Here is a 25416-nt window from a genome sequence, read left to right on the forward strand (position 1 = left end):
GCCTCTAGAATATTGAGAGGCAGCGCTAAGGGTTTATACAGCTAGTCGCTATTCCTATAGGCCTACACTATTAGTTTGTTCTGTGTGCATTCTGGGCAGTAAAGTGCACTGTAAACATTCATAGTGCCACTTTGCAGGCCATGCTGCTTACAGATCACTATACAGTGGCACACTGCAAGAATCAAAGGTATCTGATGCTTGACATTAATGTCAATGCAGCTGTGATCCCTTGATGCCCTCTAGAAGCCTGTTTCTGTATTACAGTATGTACAGATTCATTACCTTGCTTGCAGACCACAGTGAACTTGAACTTGCATTCATCACAGTGGCCATTCATCCTGTAGCTCACAAAAGCTTATGCTCAAATAAATTGGTTAGTCTCTAAGGTGCCACAAGTCCTCCTTTTCTTTTTGCGGATACAGACTAACACGGCTGCTATGCTGAAAAAAGTCACATTTTTATGTCCTGAATATTTAATAGCTAAGTGATAATAAGGCTTTATATTATTTATGTGAATGGAGGAAAGGATTCAAATTCTACTCTTATGGAAGCAAGCTTTCAGGCTGGTGTTTGCTAAAAGAAATGCTCAGTCTGCACCTCATTGCACAGAACCATATTAAAACACTATCTCCCCTGTACACTACCCTCCATTGATAGCGTACTAGTTAATCAAGCTTTCTGATCCGCCCCCAGGAAGGGTAACACCACTGCACAAAAAAAGTGCTTGGCTTATCCTACAGTATGGCCTTCTGGGAGGTCGCTCCAAAATCACTGAAATTTTTTCCACTCTCCCCTATTATATTTCTTATTGGTATATTTCCCTGCAGCTGCCTAGTGAATCACAGAGCAGATCTGGATAGGTATGATGGCAGAATACAATATTTTCAGCCAGCAAATGGAAGTTCACTGCAGTTCCTTAAGCTGTGAATGATCTAAGATGATCTGGAACATACTGATCATGGGGCAACTCCATGAGTTTAGAAATAGAAAATCAGCAGACTATATAGCAGGCTAAACTCTGTCCCACTATTTCAGATGTAATAACGTCTCTGTAGCCAAACCGGGCAGTTTGCAGAACTTCTTGTATGTTTATAATCTTTACTGGTCTGATGCCTGTGACTAAGTTCCCTTTGCTGCCTTCTAGGCCACAATCATGAATACCTCTGGCTCCCAACCATGAGCTTCCAATACAACATGAAAGGAAAAATAGCTGGTAGTTTGCTTGGGTTCTGATGATCTGTTGTGAAAACTTGCATGGTTCTAGCACACAAGCGAATGTTTTGTACTAAAACTTGTTCCTCATTATACCTTTTACAAACAGAACATTTTCAAGGGCACATGTACCATGTAATGATCGTGTGCATCCTCTTAGCTGTAAATAGCATAAGTAATCTTTGAAAAAATACCAATATTGTATCAGATATTAAAAACATTCAGGGGCAAAAAAAATATAAACACAGTGCTTAGCTCTCCCTGGGCATTTAAAAGTGTGACAAATTGGAGTAAATTCAAACCAATAGCAAAATCCTGCCACCTGAGACCAACTCTACATATGCCAACATAAAAGCAATTTCCTAAAGTAGGAGCTCAGAGAGGGAGGTGCTAGCTTTTAAATAAGATTGCGATATTCTTCGTCCACTATTCTCGTCCTCTAAAACAATAATCTCATGGTTTAGCACAATTAGAATAACAGTATTTTAGGTGCCAAACTGAGCTCTTTTACCCAGCACTAGTACAAGTAAAAATTCCATTAAATTCAGTGAGAATTGTTTCTGTGATGGGGTGTCCCCCACAGAAGACAGGAAGGGGTTGAAGTGGCTGGGTGGGCCAATTAACTGCCTAGGCTGCACCTGGAAGAGGAGCCAGGGAACAAGGACTAATGAGAGCTGAAGTTCAGCTGGACAGGAACAGGAGGGGCTATATAAAGCCCAGTAGCTGAGACTAGAAGGGGGCTATAGGTAGGACAGACTACAGAATAGGAGTGCAGACTTTGACTGCTAGTTGTAGGTCATCTGGGCTAGAACCCGGTGTAGAGGGTGGGTCTGGCTTTCCCTAATAGACACTAGAGAAGAGCCACTATTAAGGGGCAGTGGGTCCTGAGAGACTTTGATGTGTGTGATTTCCCTGGAATGGGAAAACCACAGTGATCTGGCCATAGGGCCAAGCCACAAAATGAGAGCAGGCAAGTACTGAGAGCGCAAGACAGAGTGTAACCGCAGGATGGGGCATCAGCCTGGCAAAGCTAATCCCCAGATGTGTGCTCCAGGGGTGAGTAGCGCATCCTGTGACAGGACCAAAGATGCAACTAATAGCCAAGTCCCTACATCTTTAGTCCTAGCTCTGAAAAAGATCAGCAGTGGATACTTGCATGCTGTCACCAGAGTTCATCCTCTGGAAAACACAATTGCACTGTAACTAAATGCTGTACAATCTTCTTAATCCTATCATGGTGCTGGTTGAGAGTCTTTAGACCAGCTGTTCTCTGTTCACCTTTTGTATGAACCTGCAAACCATATGTATGGATATAATTGTGTTATTATCTTTTCATGCCTAGATAAGTGTTAGGAGTAAGGTCAAGGATCAGGGTCTATTCTGTTTGCTCTAACATAAAATGAACCAATTAACATTATTATCTTCTAATAAGATAGCTATACCCAAGGTAAAAGTCAACCAGACACTTTCTTATGTTCCTCCTGTTAATGGAAGCTATCCAGGTATTTGGACCCAAATCCACAAAGGTATTTAGGCATGTAACTCCCATTGATTTCAATGGGATTTAGGCACCTAATTACATCTGAGGTGCTGGTCTTGGAATCATCTTAGTTGTAAACATACATACAAGTGAAGCTCTGTTCTCAGTTTCATTATTCAGATGTAGTCCATCCAGTACAAAACAATATCCATTGGCTAACTAGTATAAATAGTTTGCAGTAACACTTTAGGCCAAAATTTTCAAAAATGCTTAGGAGCAGATTTTCAAACGTAGGAAGGCACTTGTGAAAGTCTCCTAGGTGCACAAGCAAGTTAAGCACCTAACTCTCATTGGAATCAATGCACCTGTCTGCATCTTTAGGCACTTAAGTACCTTTGCCCTAGGTGATTTTGTGTATCCAAATTGAGATCCCTTAAAGGGACTGGATCTTCAGAGGGCGAATGGTCGGCACTTCATTAAAATCAGATCTCTTTAAGGTGACCAGTTGGCACCTACAATTAATAGTCACTTTTTTAAGATCTTGGCCTTAAGTTATAAAGGAGTTGAGTCAGACCCTCTAAGCACAGGGATTCCATCACCCACCCCCAAAGTACGTACAACCAGGGGATCATATGGAGTGCTTGCACCACCACCCTCTTTACCCACAGCTCCTACAAAAGGGTTAAGAAGCTTTAATATGCAGCCAGGACTCCCTGTAAGCCCCACTCAGGAAAGCTGCCTCTGAGGCATTATAGGGCAAAAGCCACTGGGATATCTCCTCCTTGATTTAGAAGAAGGAGCTTCCCATTTGTAAATAAATGGTTTGGGTAAGAAACATAATAATACATAGAAGTTTATCAAGGGAATCACAACTAGATCTTGGATCAGAAATTGAGGAGACAAAATGCAAGGGACAAAAGAGTGGTTGTCTGTCTTAGCCAATGTTTTGCAATCTAGTTCAAAGCAGAGGGAACCAGCTTTTTTGCTGGAATGTCACTTATGAGAGACATAATTTGAAAGTGGATCTGGAGCATTCTTTCCAGAATGATTAATGCAGGTAGATCTGGGACAGTCGTTAATGCCTACCTGCTGGCATAATGGAAGGAAGAGGAAACGGAGCAACCAATAGTTTAAATACCAGCCGTCAACCAAGCTGCAAGAGGTGTGGGGTCAGCAGACACACAGAAAGATGCTCTCAAAAGGAAACCAGGGCAATGGCTTTAAGTCAAAATCAATAGAGACAAACCATTGTTCTACCACCTCTGACAGAATTAATGGCAAGAGAGCAGATAACCAGTCAATGTCTCAGTATGCTGAAGCATCTGGGTTTTCTTTTGCTATATTGTTACATCATAATAAAGCAAGTGTGTAAACTCAACCTCCTGCGTGAGGTAAAATGCTCACAAGTTCTACAGCTTTTGAAATAAGAACACAGGAGGATCTAAGAGTACCATATCCAAAGTCCAACAAAGCTTTAATACTGTCAGAGACAAAGAACAAGACAACTTGTATTAGCAAGATATTATTAAAATGACAGAGATATTGAAGGGAAATGCATTGCCAGTTTTTGAATGGTGGCTTATAAAGGGCAGTTTGCTTTTAATTTTTGGAAAAAAGATTCCTTTTTAAAAGGATAGCTGTCAAAAATACAACTCACCAAACATATTTTATCAATTATTTAAGAAGTACATCATGACAATCAGCTTAGGCGAAACCACACAATGATTCATATAGGTCTGGAGTATTTAAGAATAGCAGCTGTAGTGATTACTTCATTTAAGAATCTGTGTGATTCAGGTTTCCTGTAAACTAAAAGAATAGGTTCAAAGAAATACCTCAACTTCTTAATTTGTGATGGTGTGGTTTGGGAGGTTATCCATAAGAGATAAACTAGACAATAAAACAAGATAGTTACTTGTGTACTTCATTATTCTCCTTTATTATATTTAAACAGTGAAGTGTCTAATATATGTTTCTCCTTGAGACGCTTACTACTTGGCAAAAAGAAAAGGAGTACTTGTGGCACCTTAGAGACTAACCAATTTATTAGAGCATAAGCTTTCGTGAGCTACAGCTCACTTCATCAGATGCATATCGTGGAAACTGCAGCAGACTTTATATATACACAGAGAATATGAACCAATACCTCCTCCCACCCCACTGTCCTGCTGGTAATAGCTTATCTAAAGTGATCATCAGGTGGGCCATTTCCAGCACAAATCCAGGTTTTCTCACCCTCCACCCCCCCACACAAATTCACTCTCCTGCTGGTGATAGCCCATCCAAAGTGACAACTCTTTACACAATGTGCATGACAATCAAGTTGGGCTATTTCCTGCACAAATCCAGGTTTTCTCACATCCCCCCCACCCCCATACACACACAAACTCACTCTCCTGCTGGTAATAGCTCATCCAAACTGACCACTCTTCAAGTTAAAATCCAAGTTAAACCAGAACATCTGGGGGGGGGATAGGAAAAAACAAGAGTTGCTTTTGGTAACTCTCAGTGGGATCAGAGGGTAATGGCTTGTAGAAACTCGTGTTGGAGAGCTGCCGAGCAGCCTCTTGTTCATATTCCGACCTATTCATGATGACAACAGCACCTCCTTTGTCAGCCTTTTTGATTATGATGTCAGAGTTGTTTCTGAGGCTGTGGATGGCATTGCGTTCAAGAAACAGATTGATAGAGCCAGAAGAGTTCCCAGAAGTTACCTACTACAGGACAGGCCTAACAAAGAAAATAACAGAACGCCACTAGCCGTCACCTTCAGCCCCCAACTAAAACCCCTCCAACGCATTATTAAGGATCTACAACCTATCCTAAAGGATGACCCAACACTCTCACAAATCTTGGGAGACAGGCCAGTCCTTGCCTACAGACAGCCCCGCAACCTGAAGCAAATACTCACCAACAACCACATACCACACAACAGAACCACTAACCCAGGAACTTATCCTTGCAACAAAGCCCGTTGCCAATTGTGCCCACATATCTATTCAGGGGACACCATCACAGGGCCTAATAACATCAGCCACACTATCAGAGGCTCGTTCACCTGCACATCCACCAATGTGATATATGCCATCATGTGCCAGCAATGCCCCTCTGCCATGTACATTGGTCAAACTGGACAGTCTCTACGTAAAAGAATAAATGGACACAAATCAGATGTCAAGAATTATAACATTCATAAACCAGTCGGAGAACACTTCAATCTCTCTGGTCACGCAATCACAGACATGAAGGTCGCTATCTTAAAACAAAAAAACTTCAAATCCAGACTCCAGCGAGAAACTGCTGAATTGGAATTCATTTGCAAATTGGATACTATTAATTTAGGCTTAAATAGAGACTTGGAGTGGCTAAGTCATTATGCAAGGTAGCCTGTTTCCTCTTGTTTTTTCCTACCCCCCCCCCAGATGTTCTGGTTTAACTTGGATTTTAACTTGAAGAGTGGTCAGTTTGGATGAGCTATTACCAGCAGGAGAGTGAGTTTGTGTGTGTATGGGGGTGGGGGGGATGTGAGAAAACCTGGATTTGTGCAGGAAATAGCCCAACTTGATTGTCATGCACATTGTGTAAAGAGTTGTCACTTTGGATGGGCTATCACCAGCAGGAGAGTGAATTTGTGTGGGGGGGTGGAGGGTGAGAAAACCTGGATTTGTGCTGGAAATGGCCCACCTGATGATCACTTTAGATAAGCTATTACCAGCAGGACAGTGGGGTGGGAGGAGGTATTGGTTCATATTCTCTGTGTATATATAAAGCCTGCTGCAGTTTCCACGATATGCATCTGAGGAAGTGAGCTGTAGCTCACAAAAGCTTATGCTCTAATAAATTGGTTAGTCTCTAAGGTGCTACAAGTACTCCTTTTCTTTTTGCGAATACAGACTAACACGGCTGTTACTCTGAAACCTTACTACTTGGCAGCTTTCTCTTGGTGGTGCTGTAACCAGTAACTGCAAGTACATAATGATTGGAATTAGGCTTTATAATAGAACACTATTGCTCTATGGAATGAACGTGTGACTTGTGGTTTTATTGACTATCATGTTTTCAACCCAAGCAATACAATTTAAATAATAAATAAATATATGAAGGAGCAATGGTTTTCCCTCTGAAATTAAACCCTCCGTCATGATCTTTATATATGTATCTGTACAATACACATTAGGAATGGGCCCAAGAGATGTCATTCACCTCCAGATTACGTTGAGTATAGGAAATGATATTCAGGTTTGAAGCTTAACAATCTTGAATGGTACAAATCTTAGGAAACCTGCAGTTCTTGTGAAATTTCTACACTCTTGGGCTGCATCCAAACTAGATCCATTAAGTAGGTCCATTCCAATATTTTTTATCTGATCCAGATTTTTATTGTGCAGAGCCAATTCCCCCCTCATTTGTTAACTGTAGTACATCACAGGATACAAAAATGGTCCTCTTCTTAATGAATTATGGCAATGCACTTGCAAAATAGGATAAATGTGAAACTTTACAAATGTATGGGTACATCATAGAATGCCAGAACAACAACTGTTTGTCATCATTGTAATGATGCAACATTACACAGTAGTTCAGAAGATCAGTCAATCAGGTCTCACCTAAAAGGTATATCTAAAGACGTATGGCACAAAAGTTACCAGATATCATGCCCTAAAAATATAAATTTAATAAATAACTTTTAGTTTAGGGGAAAGATTTAGCTGTTGCCAATGGAATAGGATATTGTTTCTCTGAGTCCTTGTAACCATTTCAGCTATATTAGATTCAACTTCCTGCTGCCCAGTTGGTCCAACAATCAACATTTTCCACCCAAACTCTCCCAGATACAATCAACTGCAGAATGCATATTCAAAATGATGTGCAGTTTTAAGGAAGAGAGCATAAAGGGGACACTCCTTATGGCATTAGAGCAACCCAGAAGAGAGCTGCAGTCCAAGAATGTGCAAAGAAGGGACCTACAGCTGCACATGTGAGGGAGACATTGGAGAAACCACTGGGAGGTTCAACATGGGTCCAACCCCCACCTCTGTGTCTAGCTTCCTTCATATTCCTCTTGAAGGTCCTACCTTTCCCATTTACTGTCACAGGTCTCCTGGGATTCTGCTCTAATCCCTTTCTCAGTTTTAGCTCCTTGTCAACCAGGCTTTCTGGAGACATCCTCTGAGCTCCTACCCCGCCTAACTCTGGAAACATGCCCCTGCTTTATATCTTCTCAGGAATGGAGAATAACTAACCCAGTTTCCGAAGATAAACTTTGAATTCTGTATAACAACTTTTAAGGTAACTACCATAAATAACAAGGAACTACAGAGGGGGTTAATGAGAACTTACATGTTTTCTAGATATTAATAATGAATGATGGCAGCTCTGCAAGCAACATCAGGGAAAAAAAGAACTATGACTAAGTTATTCTTAAAATGATGACTAACAACATGGAAATAATTAGCTGTTGTAAAATTCTTTTAATCTAGATTGTATAAGGAACAATATAAAATGTCACTGTTACCATTTTAATAAAATCCATACAAGTAAAAATCAGTTATAAAATTATAACATTGTTATTAATAATTAAAAGAATTAGAGCAATAGAAGAACACCCAGAGAGCTGACAGCTGTATTCCATTTAATTTCAATGTTGGTAAAACGCTATGGGCCAAATTCAATACTAGTGTAAACTCTACAGAAGTCAGTGGAATTATACCGCAGATTAAAATTTAAACACACAGGGCTAGATTAAAGATATTAGAGCAGGGTGCAAGTATTGTAGAATCATTCTGAAGTCAAAGGGCTCTCGTTTGCAGAAGAGACCTGAAGGCTTCCCCTTAGATGGGAGCCTTAGATGGTAGCACAACTTTGCTTTACGGTCTGTCCAACTCCTCAAGGCTGCAAAATTAGTCAAACCATGATAGACATTTTTCTTCAAACATGTAGCTAAAAAGTAGAAAGCATTGCGGTAGCTGGAGTCCTGATGCAACTGAGGTTTCTAGCTGCTTTGCTTTGAGATTAACAGAGTTAATCCATACCCATGGTAGAAGTATTTTTATAGTGGATGACAAGCTAGGAAAAAAATTAAAGTAATTCTTCTGTGCCATCATGGAGTTTTGGCTGTAGCCAACAGCTCTCATTCAACAACTCACCCTACCCACACCCAACCCACCCAAGCTGATCAATATTTAAAAAATAACAGCACTTCTGGCCTTCTGCAACTTAGAAATTCCTTCCTCATTTACTAGAAAATGGTTCTTAATTTTCCAAACGTTTGCAAGTTTCAGGCTCAGAGTTAACTGGCAAACAGAATGAGGGCAAAGCACCTAGAAGAGCCCACATCTATAAAACACCCCCCTAGATCCCTGGCGCATACTCAGTACCTCTTCACATCCCAGGAGTGGCACTAATCTATTTCTGGCCATCTGCATGTATGTGTGACTGCACAAGTGGAGACCTCTTTAGAACAACAACTTCCTTGCTCCCAGTACCAGGCAAACCCAGTCCCTTTTCTAGAAGGTCCATTGGCAGTGGAACTAGTATAGTTGTCTAGCACAGAGGGTTGTGTATCTGGATATAAGGGGGCTTGTGCAGGCAATTTGTACTGACTGAGCAACAGTTCACAAGAGATGGGAAGAAACAGGGTATGGGCTGGCTGATGAAACAGTGAGAGAGTTAAGCTTCAGCGTCTATCATTGCAAAGCTCCCACAGTCTTTCCACTGCCAGGAGGGACTGTAAGAGGCCGCAGAGGTTCCTGCAACCATTAGGCCTGAGCAGCCTCAGGGGAGCAGCTCCCATTGCCTGGAAGGAGGATTTCTTCTCCTCATTCACCACTGCATTTATCCTGTGCATGGGCTTGCTACTCAGCCAAGGCACAGGACTAAGGATTTGTCCAGTACGTAGTTGCTGAATAGGGTGACCAGGTGTCCAGTTTCCGACCAGAACACCCAGTAGAAAGGGGATCCTGGCGGCTCCAGTCAGCACGGCCGACCGGGCCATTAAAAGTCTGGTCAGCGGTGCTGCAGCGCTAAGGCAGGTGAGTCCCTACCTCTCCTGGCTGGCACGGTGCTGTGCCCCAGAAGCAGCCAGCAGGTCCGGCTCCTAGGCAGGGCGGGCCGGGCCACGGGGCTCTGCACACTGCCCCCACACTGAGCACTGGCTCCGCATTCCCATTGGCTGGGAACCTACCAGTGCCTGGCCCCCCGCCTAGGAGTTGGACCTGCTGCTGGCTGCTTATGGGGTGTGCACACCTTCTGCGCTGTGCCCCAGAAGCAGCCTGCCCCAGCACCCCTGCCCACTGTGCCACTGACCAGGAGCTGCCAGAGGTAAGCCAGCGCCCCAACCTCCAGCCCCAACCCCCTGCTCCAGCCCTGAGCCCCTCCCCTGCCCCAGACCTCCCTCCCGCACCCTGAACCCCTCATCCTCAGCCCCAGCCCAAAGCCCTCACCCCCTCCTGCACCCCAACCCCTGCCTCAGCCTTCAGCCCCATCCTGAACTCTGAATCCCTCAGCTCCACCCCCCAGCCTGGAGCCCCCTCCTACACCTCAAACCCCTCATCCCCAGCCCTACCCCAGAGCCCGCACCCCCAGCCAGATCCCTCTTCCCTCCTGCATCTCAAGTCCCTGCCCCAACCCACAGCCCCCTCCTACACCCTGAACCCCTCATTTCTGGCCCCACCCCAGAGCCTGCACCCCCTCCCACACCTGAACCCCCTGCCCCAGCCCAATGGAAGTAAGGGTGGAGTAGAGCGAGTCACTGAGGGAGGGGGAATGTAGTGAGTGGGGGCATGGCCTCAGCAAAGAGGCAGGGCAGGGGCATGGCCTCAGAAAGGGGTGGGGCTAGGGTGTTCGGTTTTGTGCAACTAGAAAGTTGGCAACCCTATTGCTGAAGCAAGATTAGATTCTACTGGTACCAAGATAGATTCCTCATGAACCTTAGTTTAAATTAAATAGAATCCAAGGTGACATCTTCAAATTCTGAAGATGTTAGGGCCAGATTTGAAAGGCATGTAGGTACCTAAAGATGCAAATAGGGACCTAGCAGAATTTTCTGAAGTGCCTAGGTGTCTAACTCCCATTGGTTTCAATAGGAGCAAGGTGCCTGGACACCTTTGAAAATCCCAGAGGAGTCTATCTGAATATTTACGTCCTAAATTCTTTTCAAAATCTGGCCCTTATTGCATAATGATCTTCCTTTCCTAGCTCTTTAGGAGATGTGCCACACATCTTGCTAGAAATTCTCTATAGAACACAAATCTGTTAAAATTATAAACCTAACACTAGTTGGGAACAGACATTGGAAACTGCCAAGAAGTGCATGTATAGAAAACAGTGATTCTAGTCACTCACTCGATACCCGATATAGTTGGCAGGGGTGCAAAACTAAACAAATGCAGGTTTACATTTTACTATTTAAAGAATAAAATATTCAGCATGAGTTACGTTAACACCTGTCAGGATTTTGGTACATACTCAAATCCACATTTCTAATTTTACTGCTAAGTAATCCCAAACTTGGCAGCTACTAGGTAAAGCAAAACACCCAAATGAAACATCTGAAGTAAATTTTAGAATTCTGGAAGAGCCATTTCGGGTGTATGAATGGAGGTCATATGTATAAATGATTAGAAGCTTAAGGAAATATAAATCTTCTGCTTTTCTAAATTGAAAACATACACATTTCAGTAATATCCCCATAACAATTACTGGCTATGTTCTCCATTGTAAAAGTTTTTGATAAAATGTTCAATAACCCCATGGAATAACATTCTTATGCTAGCACAATTTATGGAGGGCAAAGTAATTAATTTAGTAAATTACAGCCATGCTGATAATATTCCCCGGCATTGTCCTGTACCACTCCAAAGAAGGGGCTCTGATTCTCCCTTCCAGCAGGTAAAGACAGCAGCACACTAAAATAAATAAAAGACTCCTGCCCTTATATTACAGGTTTCCTCTGTTCAGCATGTGGAGGCAAGTTGCACACTCACTATAGTTTTTTCTCTTAATTTTTGTAGAAACAAATTGGCCTGATAATCACTTTTAAATTTCAATTCCCTCATCTTGAACTGAACTGTGAAGCTGGTAATTTTCTCCCTCTGATTCCTGCTACAGTGAGCAGTCGGACCAGCTGCTTGCCTGTCTTGTGGAAGCAGAGAGAACAGAAACTGACAGCATGGATTTCACTAGAAAGCTGGAGAAAGACCTCCAAGCCAGAAGTCTTCACTCCTTTCAACACACTATGATTCCCTCTAGAAACTAGAGGGCCAAGAACTCTGAATTTAACTAACTCCACAGCCACCAGTTCTCATGTTGGGCACTCTGCCATATTCACCCCGATGTTTCCTAGGAAGCCTGTACAGAATGGGGCAGAAATTACTGCAGGGGACCATTACTGAGCTAGGGGTTAATGGGAGGTCTCATTCCTTGTTGGGAGTTTGTTGCTGGGAGCTGCAATGCCACTGATGACATGTTCTGTCTGGAAAGGACACAGCGATATGCAGTGCTGTGTTCCTGTACTTGCTTTGAAGGCAGTGGCAGTGTGACATGAGCTGCAAGTCTGTTTGCTCTCAGAAACAATGGATATTTTTGAATGTTTACGGAGCACAAGAACACTTCTCAAATCAAGTTTATACAGGAGCCTGAGGTTAATGAAAACTAGTCTTGCCAGCTCCAAAAGTTTTTTTTTTTTTTTAATGAATCATCCTTCAAAAAAGTCAGAGGCTATTGGTGGAAAATCATAAGATTTTTAAAAGATTAAATCAGATATTTAGTCCATCTTCTGATTTGCAATTACCTTCCCCAATGGTGGGGTTATTGCACAGTTGGCATTGCCAGCCGTCACAGATTTATCATGAGTGATACAAGGTCCTGCTTCAGGAGACCCTTTGCAGGTTGGTGTCCCAATGCATGAGGCACTGTACAAATACTTTGGACGTTCTTCATGGCAGGGACTTTTGTTTTTTTAAATGTTCTCAGTTACCTATCTGTGAAAATGAGTGAATGATAGTAACCCCCCACCAAAGGCAGTATGAGGACTATGAATCATGCTCTCTCCCTTGCAGTTTAATACAGCTGCCCTTAGGCTATAGGGCACTTCCTCCCTCTCCTCTTAGAATCATAGGCCTGGAAGGGACCTTGAGAGGTCATCTAGTCCAGTCCCCCTCTTGTTCACCAAAATCATATAAAGGCTAGAGCTTGTCACATGACATTATAAGACTGCCTGAAGCAGTGGCCAAAATAATGTTCCTCCTGATAAAATCCTGAGAGTTGGCAAAACTCTCATGAAATTATCACTTATTGAAAACACTTCACTCCCTTTCCCCCACGGATTGGTCATACCACATAGATTATGTGGTCTGACATAAAAGATACAATGAAGAAAAAAGATGGATGTGGGGAAAGGTTTCTTTAAGATGTAAAGGAAACAGGGTACGCCTTAAGACATTGCTAATTCTTTGAGTCCCTTGAAAATATGGTTTTATTTTTGAGAATTATTTTCAAGACCAAAAATAGTGGCCCAGAAGCTGCAGCATCACTGATCTGCACAGGGTGCAGGTCAGGGTGTGTGCACAAACGTGCTTCAAAACTTTCGTTTGCACCACTCTGATCTTGCTGCTCTGTGCCTGGCTAGTCCATGCCATAGGCTGCTCTAACTTACATCAGATGCAAACAGCCCCAAGGAGCTGAAAATACAGCCAGAGATGCAGGGAGTTTCAATCACTCCCCTTTTCCTGCAGCCACACCCCCCTTCTCCATTCTGTGCCAATAGCAGCAAGGGGGAATTGGGATATGCTGGTGGCATAGAGCCAGAGGATCGCGGTAACACAGGAATGATCTTCCCTGGACCACTTAAAATGGTGTTGGACCCAGATCGCACCAGCAATGTGGTTCAAAGCAGATTCACTGCACTGGAAAGTCTGGCCCAGTGTGTGAATTTTGCTGCTATGTATTTTCTGTTAAGAGTTGTTGAATGTGGTTACTTATGTGTCCAAGGGTATAAGGCATTTTTGAGTGTGATGTATTTAAATACTAAATTGCACCAGTGATTTATAGTGAGAAATGTCTTTTCCAAAGAGTTAGGATTCATATTTGGCAATCACTGGTGCTCTCACTGAAAGCACTGCTATTCATATGCGTTAAGTTTTCCATTGTCAAATGACTGCCTCAAATCTAGGTGAACTATCCAGTTAAATCAAGTGATAATATCATCCCAGATGGGCATACTTTAGGGCATTCCCAAATCATATGAATTATTTGTATTGCAGTAGCTTCTAGAGATACCTACCGGGGATCCTTTGTGCCCTTTTAATGAAAAGACAGGCCCTGCCCCAGAGAGTTTACAATCTTAATTAATTAAATTAAAGAGCCTTTTTCCTCTTGCCATTTCCAACATAGGTTTTAAGAGAGATTTTAAATCTGTATAGTAAGAATTAGATCGAACTCACTAGCTGTCTGGTGCTAATGCCCAGCTTTATGGTCTTTTGGAAATCTAGCAGCTTCATATATTCAGCTGGGCCCTCTGTTTCTTCCATGAAACTAATAAACTTTAGGAACTTTTGGAATAGGAACTTTTGGAACTATCTTTTGGAACTTTTCCAGATAGGTTTTTGCAGCAGAGGAAACAGAGAGAGTGCAACCCTCTAATGTATGTGATGTAATTCCAGATATAACAGATCTAACACACCCCAACACTAGGGCTGCAACCCACCACCTCAGACTGCTTCCTGGGTGACAGGCCGCTAAGGGACCAACTGTCACTGCAGCAGGGGAAGGAGAGACCCACTCCACCATCCAGGTCTACCTTGGGGGTGACAGCGCTCCCTAAGAGACCTATGTAGTAATTGTCAGGGCAGCCAGAGAAAACAGTGTCCAGACTGCTCCCACCTCCATCAGCTGGGATTGCATGTGGTCGGGGCAACAGGGCCCCTAAAAAAACTCAGCAAAATAACAATGCCACTGCAACAGGGAAGCAGGCACCAGGAGCCACTCCAGCACCGTGGGTCTTCCATTCACTAGTGCAGCTCAGGGTAAGATGCTGTCAACTTAGTGTATCTGTCTGTTTCCTTACAGCTTGTGCAAGCATTCAGTAGGTAAGACTTTTCAATATCCTGCATTAAGTATTTGGAAAGTAATTGTCTGACTATCATAACTCAGCTTCAGAACAATCCTGCTAAAAAGGGTTAGTATGAAAAATACAAGTTCACTAGAGAAGTTTGAAAAATCTCTGGTGGGAAGCTTTAAAGATGCCCTGTGTAGCATTAGATTGTAATCTGTGGTTACATTTTAATCTGTAAAATAAGATACCAAAAGTTATTTTGACTCTGACACTGGAATGCCAAAAAGTTTGATGTTATCATACATACAGTTGGCAAATAACATTTATGTAGCATTATCTAATCAACAGTCCAGTCAAAGGAATTGTCATGTATGCACTGAAAACATATACCTACTTAAGTGATATCTTGCATTTATGTATATGTAGGAAAAAGGAATATTTCATGCAGCTGATTCCCACATGCCATGTATATGTCTTTACAGTGAAATACAGGGTATATTGATGTAAGCCTGTACATCTGAGCAAAGGATACATGTCAAAATTACTAGACACAACAGGACAAAACAATCCACGTATAAGGCTACTCAAACATCTGCTTTCTCTTTTTAAGGGGCAATTCTTTGTTGGTAGCTGGACCACCCCCAGCACTGAGCTAGATTCTGCCACAAAACTCAAGGGCAATTTGTAGAGGTTGCTGGGCCTGTGATACTTACCCATTTTTTGCCTATTGCTAAATCATACCTGCCAGACAGAATTTATCCCTGGGGCTCAAAAAATCCTTCAGAGAGGAAAAGGGTGCTTCAGAAGTGCACCAGATGTTACTAAATGCCAAGTATTTTACCAAATGTCTGGTCTACTCTACAGGCCTATATCAGTATAATTAGGTTGCTCAGGGGTGTGAAAAATCCATACCCATGAGCGACGAAGTTATACTGACCTAACACCACCGCTCCCACCCCCACCCTCTTGCAGATGCTGCTATGTCGGCAGGAGAGTTTTTCCCACCAACATAGCTACCAACTCTCGGGGAGATGGATTAACTTCGCCAATGGCAGAGCTCTCTCCCATTGGCTTAGCGCATCCTCATTAAAGTGCTACATCAGCGCAGCTGCACCGATGCAGCGTTTTAAGTGTATACATCAGCGCAGCTGCACCGATGCAGCGTTTTAAGTGTGAACTTGCAAGAAGTGTTCCCAAGGTTAGATACATGTATTGTCATCCACAATGTCTTCACACACATGCATATTTTATGTATGTATGTTATTATGCCCCCAGTAGCTCAGTTCATTAGAAGATAACTCTTCAAGTAGAACTAACTTTGCAACATCTAAACTTACAACATGCTCCACCCTATCACCTGTCGCAAACACTTTTCACAAAGCAATTACTTCATATCTGACCTATCAGTCCTCCTCCTCAAAGGAAACACTTCCAAAGATGAGCCTGCGATCTTAAATTCATTACTCTGCTAGAGAGCAAAAATCATGGACTGAACAGTGACCCGGGATTTATGGTTTATTACAACAATCTTTAACCACTAACACCCTCTTTTTGTCCTGTGACTGCAGAGGTGTTAACAGGCCACTCTACTTTGAAAAGTCCCTTACAATATCTGCTAACTATTTATGCTAACCAATCTATTCCATCTTGCAAAGGCGCTGACTACCTGGGAGCACCTACGGAAAAATTAATGGGTGCTTAGCACCCACCAGCAGCCAAGCTTCCTCCCTCTCCCCAACGCCTCCTGCATACCGCAGAACAGCTGTTCAGGAGTGTGCAGAAGGTCCTGGGAGGGAGGGGGAAGAGCAGGGATGGGGTGCGCTTGGGAGAGGGGTCAGGAAGAGGCAGGGAGGGGGAGGAGCGGGGTCAGGAAGAGGTGGAGAAGGGGTGGAGTGGGAGCAGGGCTGGGGGCAGAGTGGGGGCGGGAAGGGGCAGGAGTGGGGGCTTGGAGGAAGGGGTGGAGTGAAACAGAAGAGAAAAAGCCAAGATGTATACTTGCCTGTGACTTTAAGCCCAACACCTCACTTGCATTGTGCCCTGCACGGCTCTGTTACATTTTGTTGTTGTTGTTTTTTCACTGCTGGTTTGATGAAAGTGTTCTTTGTAATTAGACAAGATTGGGTTTTTTTTAGTATATAATTTCAGTGGAAGAACATAAGAATGGCCATACCGGGTCAGACCAAATGTCCATCTAGCCCAGTATCCCGTCTTCCGACAGTGGCCAATGCCAGCTGCCCCAGAGGGAATGAACAGAACAGGTAATCATCAAGTGATCCATCCCCTCTCGCCCATTCCCAGCATCTGGCAAACAGGCTAGGGACACCATCTCTGGAAAGCTAATGTGGTCTTCATATGCATCAGGCGAGGTATTTCCAGTAGAGATAAGGAGGTTTTAGTACCATTATACAAGGCACTGGTGAGACCTCACCTGAAATACTGTGAGCAGTTCTGGTCTCCCATGTTTAAGAAGGATGAATTCAAATGAACAGGTATAGAGAAGGGCTACTAGGATGATCCGAGGAATGGAAAACCTGTCTTATGAAAGGAGACTCAAGGAGCTTGGCTTGTTTAGCCTAACTAAAAGAAGGTTGAGGGGAGATATGATTGCTCTCTATAAATATATCACAGGGATAAATACCGGAGAGGGAGAAGAATTATTTAAGCTCAGTACCAATGTGGACACAAGAACAAATGGATATAAACTGGTCATTGGGAAGTTCAGACTTGAAATTAGACGAAAGTTTCTAACCATCAGAGGAGTGAAGTTTTGGAATAGCCTTCCAAGGGAAGCAGTGGGGGCAAAAGACCTATCTGGCTTTAAGATTAAACTCGATAAGTTTATGGAGGAGATGGTATGATGGGATAACATGATTTTGACAATTAATTGATCTTTAAATATTCATGGTAAATAGTCCCAATGGCCTGTGATGGGATGTTAGATGGGGTGGGATCTGAGTTACTACAGAGAATTCTTTCCTGGGTATCTGGCTGGTGAATCTTGCCTATTTGCTCAGGGATTAGCTGATCACCATATTTGGTGTCGGGAAGGAATTTTCCTCCAGGGCAGATTGGAAGAGTCCCTGGAGGTTTTTCGCTGTCCTCTGTAGCATGGGGCACGGGTCACTTGCTGGAGGATTCTCTGCTCCTTGAAGTCTTTAAACCACGATTTCAGGACTTCAATAGCTCAGACATAGGTGAGAGGTTTTTCGCAGGAGTGGGTGGGTGAAATTCTGTGGCCTGCGTTGTGCAGGAGGTCAGACTAGATGATCATAATGGTCCCTTCTGACCTAAATATCTATGAGTGGGAGCAGGCCTGGGGCAGAAGGGGGAGACAAGCATCCTCTAGGTAGAGAGGAAGTCGGCACCTGTGCCACCTTGTGACACTGGGGGTTCTTTTCCCAGACCTGAAGAAGAGCTCTGGGTGGCTCAAAAGCTTGTCTGTCACCAAAAGAAGTTGGTCCAATAAAAGATATTACCTCACTCACCTTGTCTCTCTAACATGCTACAGAACTCAGGCCATGTCTACGCTAGACAGCTTACAGCAGCATAGCTATACCACTACAGCTGAGTTGCTGTAAGATCTCCCATGTAGCTGCTCTATGCCGATGGGAGAGAGCACTCTCGTTGACATAACTAAACCATCTCGAACAAATGGTGGTAGGTATGTCAGTGTTGTCCACACCAGTGCTTCTGTGTTTTTTTCACAACCACTGAACAACATAAGTTATGCCAACAAAAGTGCTACGTAGATATATCTTAAGTTATTAAGCTGTGATAGAGGATAGCAGGAAACTTGCAGATTTATCATTGCTGATTATCAATGTAACAGACCCTAAAATGTCAACAGTATTGATCACTTACAGATTTATTGTCTGCCTTTCATCCTCATTAGCAAAGGTGATTCTAGCCTTTGTGATCTAGACAGCTGTCAGAGAGAAAAAAGTGTTTGCATGCATAAACTTTTATTCTTCTTATAAAATATCATCACATATCAAGCATGTACTGTGAGCTTGGTGTATATACCAATACTTCACTGACTATTTAATTTTTGCAAGAACGTATCCACACATTTTGTCTTTTCTTTTCAGTGATGTGTGTGAATATGAGATATTCACCTTCCTAATTTAAACACCTGACCCCACACCACAGGTTTCGATTGATACTAGAATAATTTTTTAAGCTTCACTTTTTCCACAAGAGGGAGCTCTGGTTCTGGAATAATAATAAAAGTTCTTCCTGAGCAAGTTATCTGAGCACCCGTCTTTCTATCAATATTTGCAACAGTTTTACAGGTGTACTCGGTACAAACCTATTAGTTATGTATGCTTTGGTTTGTTATCTACAACAACAAAGAGATGAATTCTTAACCCAGCAATCCCGTATCAAAGACTTGACTGACTTGTTGATTATCAAAAAACTTGGTTTTGTCATAACCTTTCCCAGATGTTTGCAGAGTAGGTTTGCTGTTTATAACCGTTCTAGTGACAGTCATAAATGTCAAACGTTTGTTCTCAAGAAAAAAACGAACCAATTAAATCTGATGAGTCAAGAGAAAAGGAAAAGATCAGAAAATTTGACCAGTGAGAAAAAGGACAATGACAAATATAAGTGATTAATGTTTTGCTGACATGAAGACGTCCAAAAAGATGCCAAAGAAAGTAATCATTACACTCCTTCCTTACTTAAGCCTTCTCTAATGGAATCACATTTAAATCTTGCAATAGTCTCATGGGACTATGGGCTACAAAAATCGTCAGGTCTTTAAATGTTTTAGATGAACTGTCAGAACAGCATCTGTAGTCATGGAAGTTAAAATATTCGAGGCCTTACTGGAAAGATTCAGTCACAGTGACTCAGAAAATGGATCAAAAGATGCTCTGTCTACATGACTCCTGCTTTGGACTTTTTGTGATGATTCAAACTGGTGTAATGCAAAGGCCTTTGATTGCCCCATGTAGGCAATAATTGAGGATTTAGGGCCAACCTGTGCGCATAGCACTAACCAGTTAGACAAGATATAAAGGTCAGTTGCAAAGCATAACTTCTGAGCAGCAAACAGGAACTGCTAACAGAAAACATTGGGTGGGAAATCGGTGGGAGTGAGGATGCTTTCTTTCTCGGTGCATAATTCACCGTCAGTGATGAGGGAACAGTTATTGTAATCTGCAATGGTTGTGCCATGTTACTACTTGAACCTGAACAAAGAAGAGACTTTTTGTGTAAGACGTAAGTTGGTGGCCATGCTAGAAGAAAAGGTTTTTGGGCCTGAAGAACAATTAACCTTTGGTAGCATCAGAGTGCTAGGAACTGAGGTGAGAAGCTGTGAGAGGAAGCCAGTTCAGTGCATGACAACAAATGTTGTTGGTCCTACAAAACCCAGGAACTATACTACATGCTCTTGAATGCCATTTACTGCCATCTTGACCGTTCACATATATGCAAATAGAGCACTACTGTATGGCGGAGAGACTAAAGTCAGACAACCAACTGTAGGCATCCCCATCACCAATTCACAAGAGGAATCAGTCAGGAACAACAGGAGAGAATAGAAAATGGCTGGCAGTTTATGATCTCCAGAGGAAAGAGAACCAGGATGCTTCTTGAATGACTAGAAAAATCAGATGAAGCACTCAGCTTGGCAGCCAGAGAGAGAATGTCTATAAGGAATCAGCTAGATGAAGGGAACTGCTAGAAAAATACCTGAGATGAGAGCTGAACAGCCATCTTCAAGGGCCTCAAGCATGCCCAAGGGAAGATCTCCTACCATTCAAAAGCAGAAGACCATACTTATTGGGGACCACATGTTAAACAGAGTGGATGAAACATTCCAGAAGGGAAGCAGAATGGTACACAGTTTTCCTGAAGCTTAGGACCTCAGGGAAGGTTACCAGCTGTGTGCCTGAGTTTCCCCAATTGTAAAATGAGAATAATAATGCTGGCTACTTGTGTGAAGCACTTTTCTAGCTATGGATAACAAGCACTATTTAAGTGCTGTTATTACCATGATATCTCAGTGCTCAGCTCAAAAGTGTTTTCTCTGAGACATCCATCAGCCATGTGGGGAATATGTACTGGGATCTATGCTTCTCCTAGAGAGTGCTGAAAGACTGGTTGTTTTAAAATGGGTATTGCTCAGCCAACTACAGAGATTATATTAAATTTTAAACATTTTTGGAAACATTAGCAATATATAAAATCTTTCTGTTCATTAGCTGATATAACTTCTACAGTTTCTACTAACTTTATTTTATTATTTCCAAAATAATTTTATTTACTAATGCACAATTGTGTGTGTTAAGAAAACCACACTTTTAAATGACTGTGCTAAAAACTAGTGCAGCCGTAAGTTTGTAATTCATGAATATCTCAGAAATGTTTATATTACAAACTATCAAATACCATAGTTAACATAAATGTGCTTCAATATGTTATGTTATGTCAGCGGTGTTGGCTTTAAAGATCTGCCAAAGTAACTTTTTCATTTTTCTCCAACAAAATTACTCACTTATTTCCTTCCTAAGATTCATATTCAACATCTAACAGATTCCAATTGTTACAATTTGTGTTTGAAAAAAATCCAAGAGAGTGCATTCGTCATCTTGCTCAATTTAATTAAGAATATAGAAACCACATATCACAATCTAAATAAGAACTGTAAAATGGGGAACGTTTTGCCAAAGTGGTTCTTTTGATTAGAGAAAAATCATAAAAACAAAGGGCAATGTTCACTTGGCAAAAAATTTCAATTAAAGTTCTGAGACTCATATTGAGTCATTCCCCCCCACTCCCTGCATTAAAAAGTTTGGGGAAAAGATGAGCTGGCTGATCACATGTAATGAATCAGCTACCTGAATTAAATTCAGCTAGTTAGTTTAATCTAGTTAGTTTCCAATATTTTTTAGCCTCCAATAACCAAAAACAGTAGTTTCTCTTCATATCACTAATCTTTCTACATAACCTCCTAGAGAAAGTTTCTGCAATTATTACTGTCCCATTTCTAAGGCTACGTACACAAGATCTTCAGTCTCCATGAAATCTCCACCATGACGACCAGCAAGCTCCACAGTTACTGGTTTGCTGGAACACTACAAAAATTTCCACTAATTTTTATGTTTAAAATATAATAAACTTATAATAAATATGTCAGTGTGGCTTACATACCTATTGTGTAAATATAATGGGGTGTACTCCACACTCTGGCCCTGCAAGAGCTGAATTAGGCCAAGTGGGCCCAATCAGCCAATTAGGCTGCAAATGGGGAAGATTTGGGCTGTGTGGAGGGACCTGATTAGAAGGAAGCTCACCTGTGAGGGAACTGGTGGGGTTTCTATAAAGCGAGGAGGCTGGCAACAAAGGGAAGCCAGTAATTCTCATCCCCGAGGTAAGGGAGGAGGAGTATGGTAGGAAGGCGTCCAGGGTGAGAGCAGTAAGGTAGTGTAGATGCAGACCTTGAGCGTTCACTACGGGGCTCTGGACTGGAACCCAGTGTAGTGGGTAGGCCTAGGTTACCCTAGCAACCCCTGAAAAGGGGTATTGCTAAGGGCAGTGGATACGAAGACTTGTCTGAGTTACAGTTGGAGTGACATAATGAGGGCAGCGGGCATGAGGACTGCCTGACCCTGCTTGTGAAAAGAGACTTTGAAAATCCCTCTCTTTCTCCCCTCCCCTGGAAGGGGAACCTGCTCAGTGACCTGGCTGGTGGGCTGAGTCACAAAGAGGAATATGGAGTGACAGAGGGGCAGCATAGTGAGAAACAGATAGTGTTGGCCTGGCAGAGCTAATCCCCAGAACCACCAGGAGGTGGCACCAATCCCTAGAACCACCAGGTGAGTAGAGCACCCTGTCACAGTAAACCACACGCCTAAATTGCAGGCCTTATATTTTAATTCAAAGAAAATATCAGCTGTATAACAGTATCCATAGATGTGAAACTAGGGTGATCAGACAGCAAATGTGAAAAATTGGGACAGGGGATGGGGTGGGGGTAATAGGAGCCTATATAAAAAAAGACCCCAAAATTGGGACTGTCCCTATAAAATGGGGACATCTGGTCACCCTACGTGAAACATTTTGTCATTCAGTAATCTTAAACATCACATTCTCAGCTAGCATTATGCCAGGGTGGAACAGTTTGTATTTATTACTACTGGTATTGCCATAGCATCTAGAAAATCTAGCCCTATTGTGCGAGGCGTGGAACAAACACATAACAAAACTGTATAAAGACATATTACTGTCATTGACTTCTTGTGAAATCTGAATTAGTAAAATGTATTTAAACTGTAAAGTGTATTTCTATGTACCAAAGAAAATTCAGATTTATCATTTCTTCAGCTGTATGTGACCCTCTTGTTAGCTTATTTGGAAGCAAATAGAGCCCATCTCTGGTATGCAGATAGTTCGTGTGGAGGTTCGGGACCTCTGCAGGGGGTGTGTGGCGCAGGGGGTGTGTGGCACAGAGGGTTTTGTGAAGGTTCTCCACTGTGCGAAATTTCATAAACTGGGCTACTGTAACAGTTGTGGGGTTCCCCTCCTAGATATGCTGTTAATGACAGAACTCATTTGACTCTTAAGTTTAAAAAAAAAAAAGTGTGGGGGGGACAATGTGGGTGAGGAAACATCTTTTGTTGGGCCAACTTCTGTTGGTAAGAGAGACAAGCTTTCAAGACTTGTATCTCATATCCTGGAACTAACCAACCAACCCTGCTACAACAGTTGCAAACAATTTAAGCAAAAGAGGCAACCCTCTGCTTATAAACAAGTATGTCAGCTGATGCAAATTTCAACAAGTTCATTGCACTACAGCGAAGTGAAGCACACCTCAAAAATCTCTGTGGGGAGGGAGAGGGGGCATCTTTTTTTGTAATATTTTCATATAGCACCTAGCACAATGGGGGCCTGATCCGTAATTAGGGCCTAGAGGTGCTGCTTTAAAAAGTCTGACAGACTTGACTTTTTTTAAGTTGTGGCTCATCTCTGCTGCTTGATTTTTCCAGAGACAAGTTAAAGGCATTAGAACACTCAGAGAATAATAGAAACAGGCCAAATATTTATTGGCACAGCGGGGGTGCTATCACCTGCAAATTACTGACACAGTTCTCATTGTCTGACATGAAACCTTCTAATTCCAATATTAAGATGGTCAAAATATGCTTCCTACGTGAGCTCTAAAACACACATGCACAGTAATGATCTCAGGCATTCAGTTGTTTACAGAACTTTTTTTCTAGAACTATCCTCTAGGAAATGTCATCTCTATACTTAAGTTTTAGGATGGTTTTTTGTTTTTTTTAAATCCAAGTTCACTGAAAGATGGAGTAAGAGGCAGAATTAGACCATTCCTTACCTGCAACGTATCTGAGGAGGGTCAAGAGCATGAATTAATATTTCCATTGTCAACTGTCACTTACATTCACCAAACTGGCTCAAGATCTATGACCTAGTTCAGATAATAGCATATCTAAATTATGCTTTTTGCTAAAATAGCCACTAAAACCTTCCCCACTAAAATGGTAATAAATATATGGAACTGAAGCTCAGCATTGTTTATAGGCTGGAAGAACTCTCGTAGAGAACAAACTCACTAAACTGCAGAAACCTCTCTGGTCCATTCAGGGTTTTTTCAGAATGGAGGTGACATGATGTACTCTGAACACTGTGCCCCTCCTTTAGTTCCTTTTGAATATCACTGCAAATGTGTAACACAGGGTAGGGCTGCTGTCGTCATAGTAAATGTTTAATAAGTTAGTTTATATTTCAGAGAGCTCTGGAGTGGTATACAGGGGCTGACTCACTAATAGCACCTCCTGGTGACCAGGCATAGCATAACAGTTCTCCCCCTTCAGGTACCTCTGGCCAACAGTCACTACAGCAGTCTGCCTCTCCTTGGCCCTCCAACTGGGTCATTTTAAAGACTGTCCACTTCCAGGATAGTCAGCAAACGGGAAACAAGGTGAATTAACGCAAGTGAATGACTCTAAAGTTGGGCTAAAGCTGTCTTCCTTCAGAGGGCAGTCCTCATGCTATAGCATTAAACTGAGTTCCCAGGTAATATAGGGGAATGGTCCTCTCTCAGATGAGTCAGCATTTGGCCCTCACTTCCTTCAGGGAAGGGGCCATTGGGCAGCAGGCACCTGGGGCGCTCCTGCTTTCAGTCAGCCCTCTCTTCAAAAGCTGAGGAGTGAAAACCTGTTCTCCCTAGTCGGTCACCCACTGAGCTGTGTTCTTAAGCTCCTCCCTCAAAGCCTGCATCTTTCACAGGGGGGCAGAGTCACCTGAGCCCACATGAACTCAGGTTAGTGAGTTATGCAGTACTACACAGTATGGGGTTTGAATACACCATTACAGGTGGGTATGAAAGCAAATTTTGGCCCAGAATGGTTTTGTGAGGGTAGGTAATTCAATGTACACATTCCATCTTTAATGCTCCTAGATCTGTTTGCCATCACAACATTCTATAGGTCATCCATGAGGGATATTTTAAAAATAAATGTTGCATTACTTCTCCAAAAGAAACCATAATGGCATTTTGTAAATAACTTTTATCCACTGAGTATCTACTAGTGTTGCTATGCTATAATGTAGCATTTATTGTTTTACAGGTATTACTATTGTGGTGGAAAATACAGTAAAAACACACATACTGAAATCATTTTTATCTGAATTTATAGTA

The sequence above is a fragment of the Lepidochelys kempii genome, chromosome 8 (assembly GCF_965140285.1).
Source record: "Lepidochelys kempii isolate rLepKem1 chromosome 8, rLepKem1.hap1, whole genome shotgun sequence".
NCBI classification, from domain to species: domain Eukaryota; kingdom Metazoa; phylum Chordata; order Testudines; family Cheloniidae; genus Lepidochelys; species Lepidochelys kempii.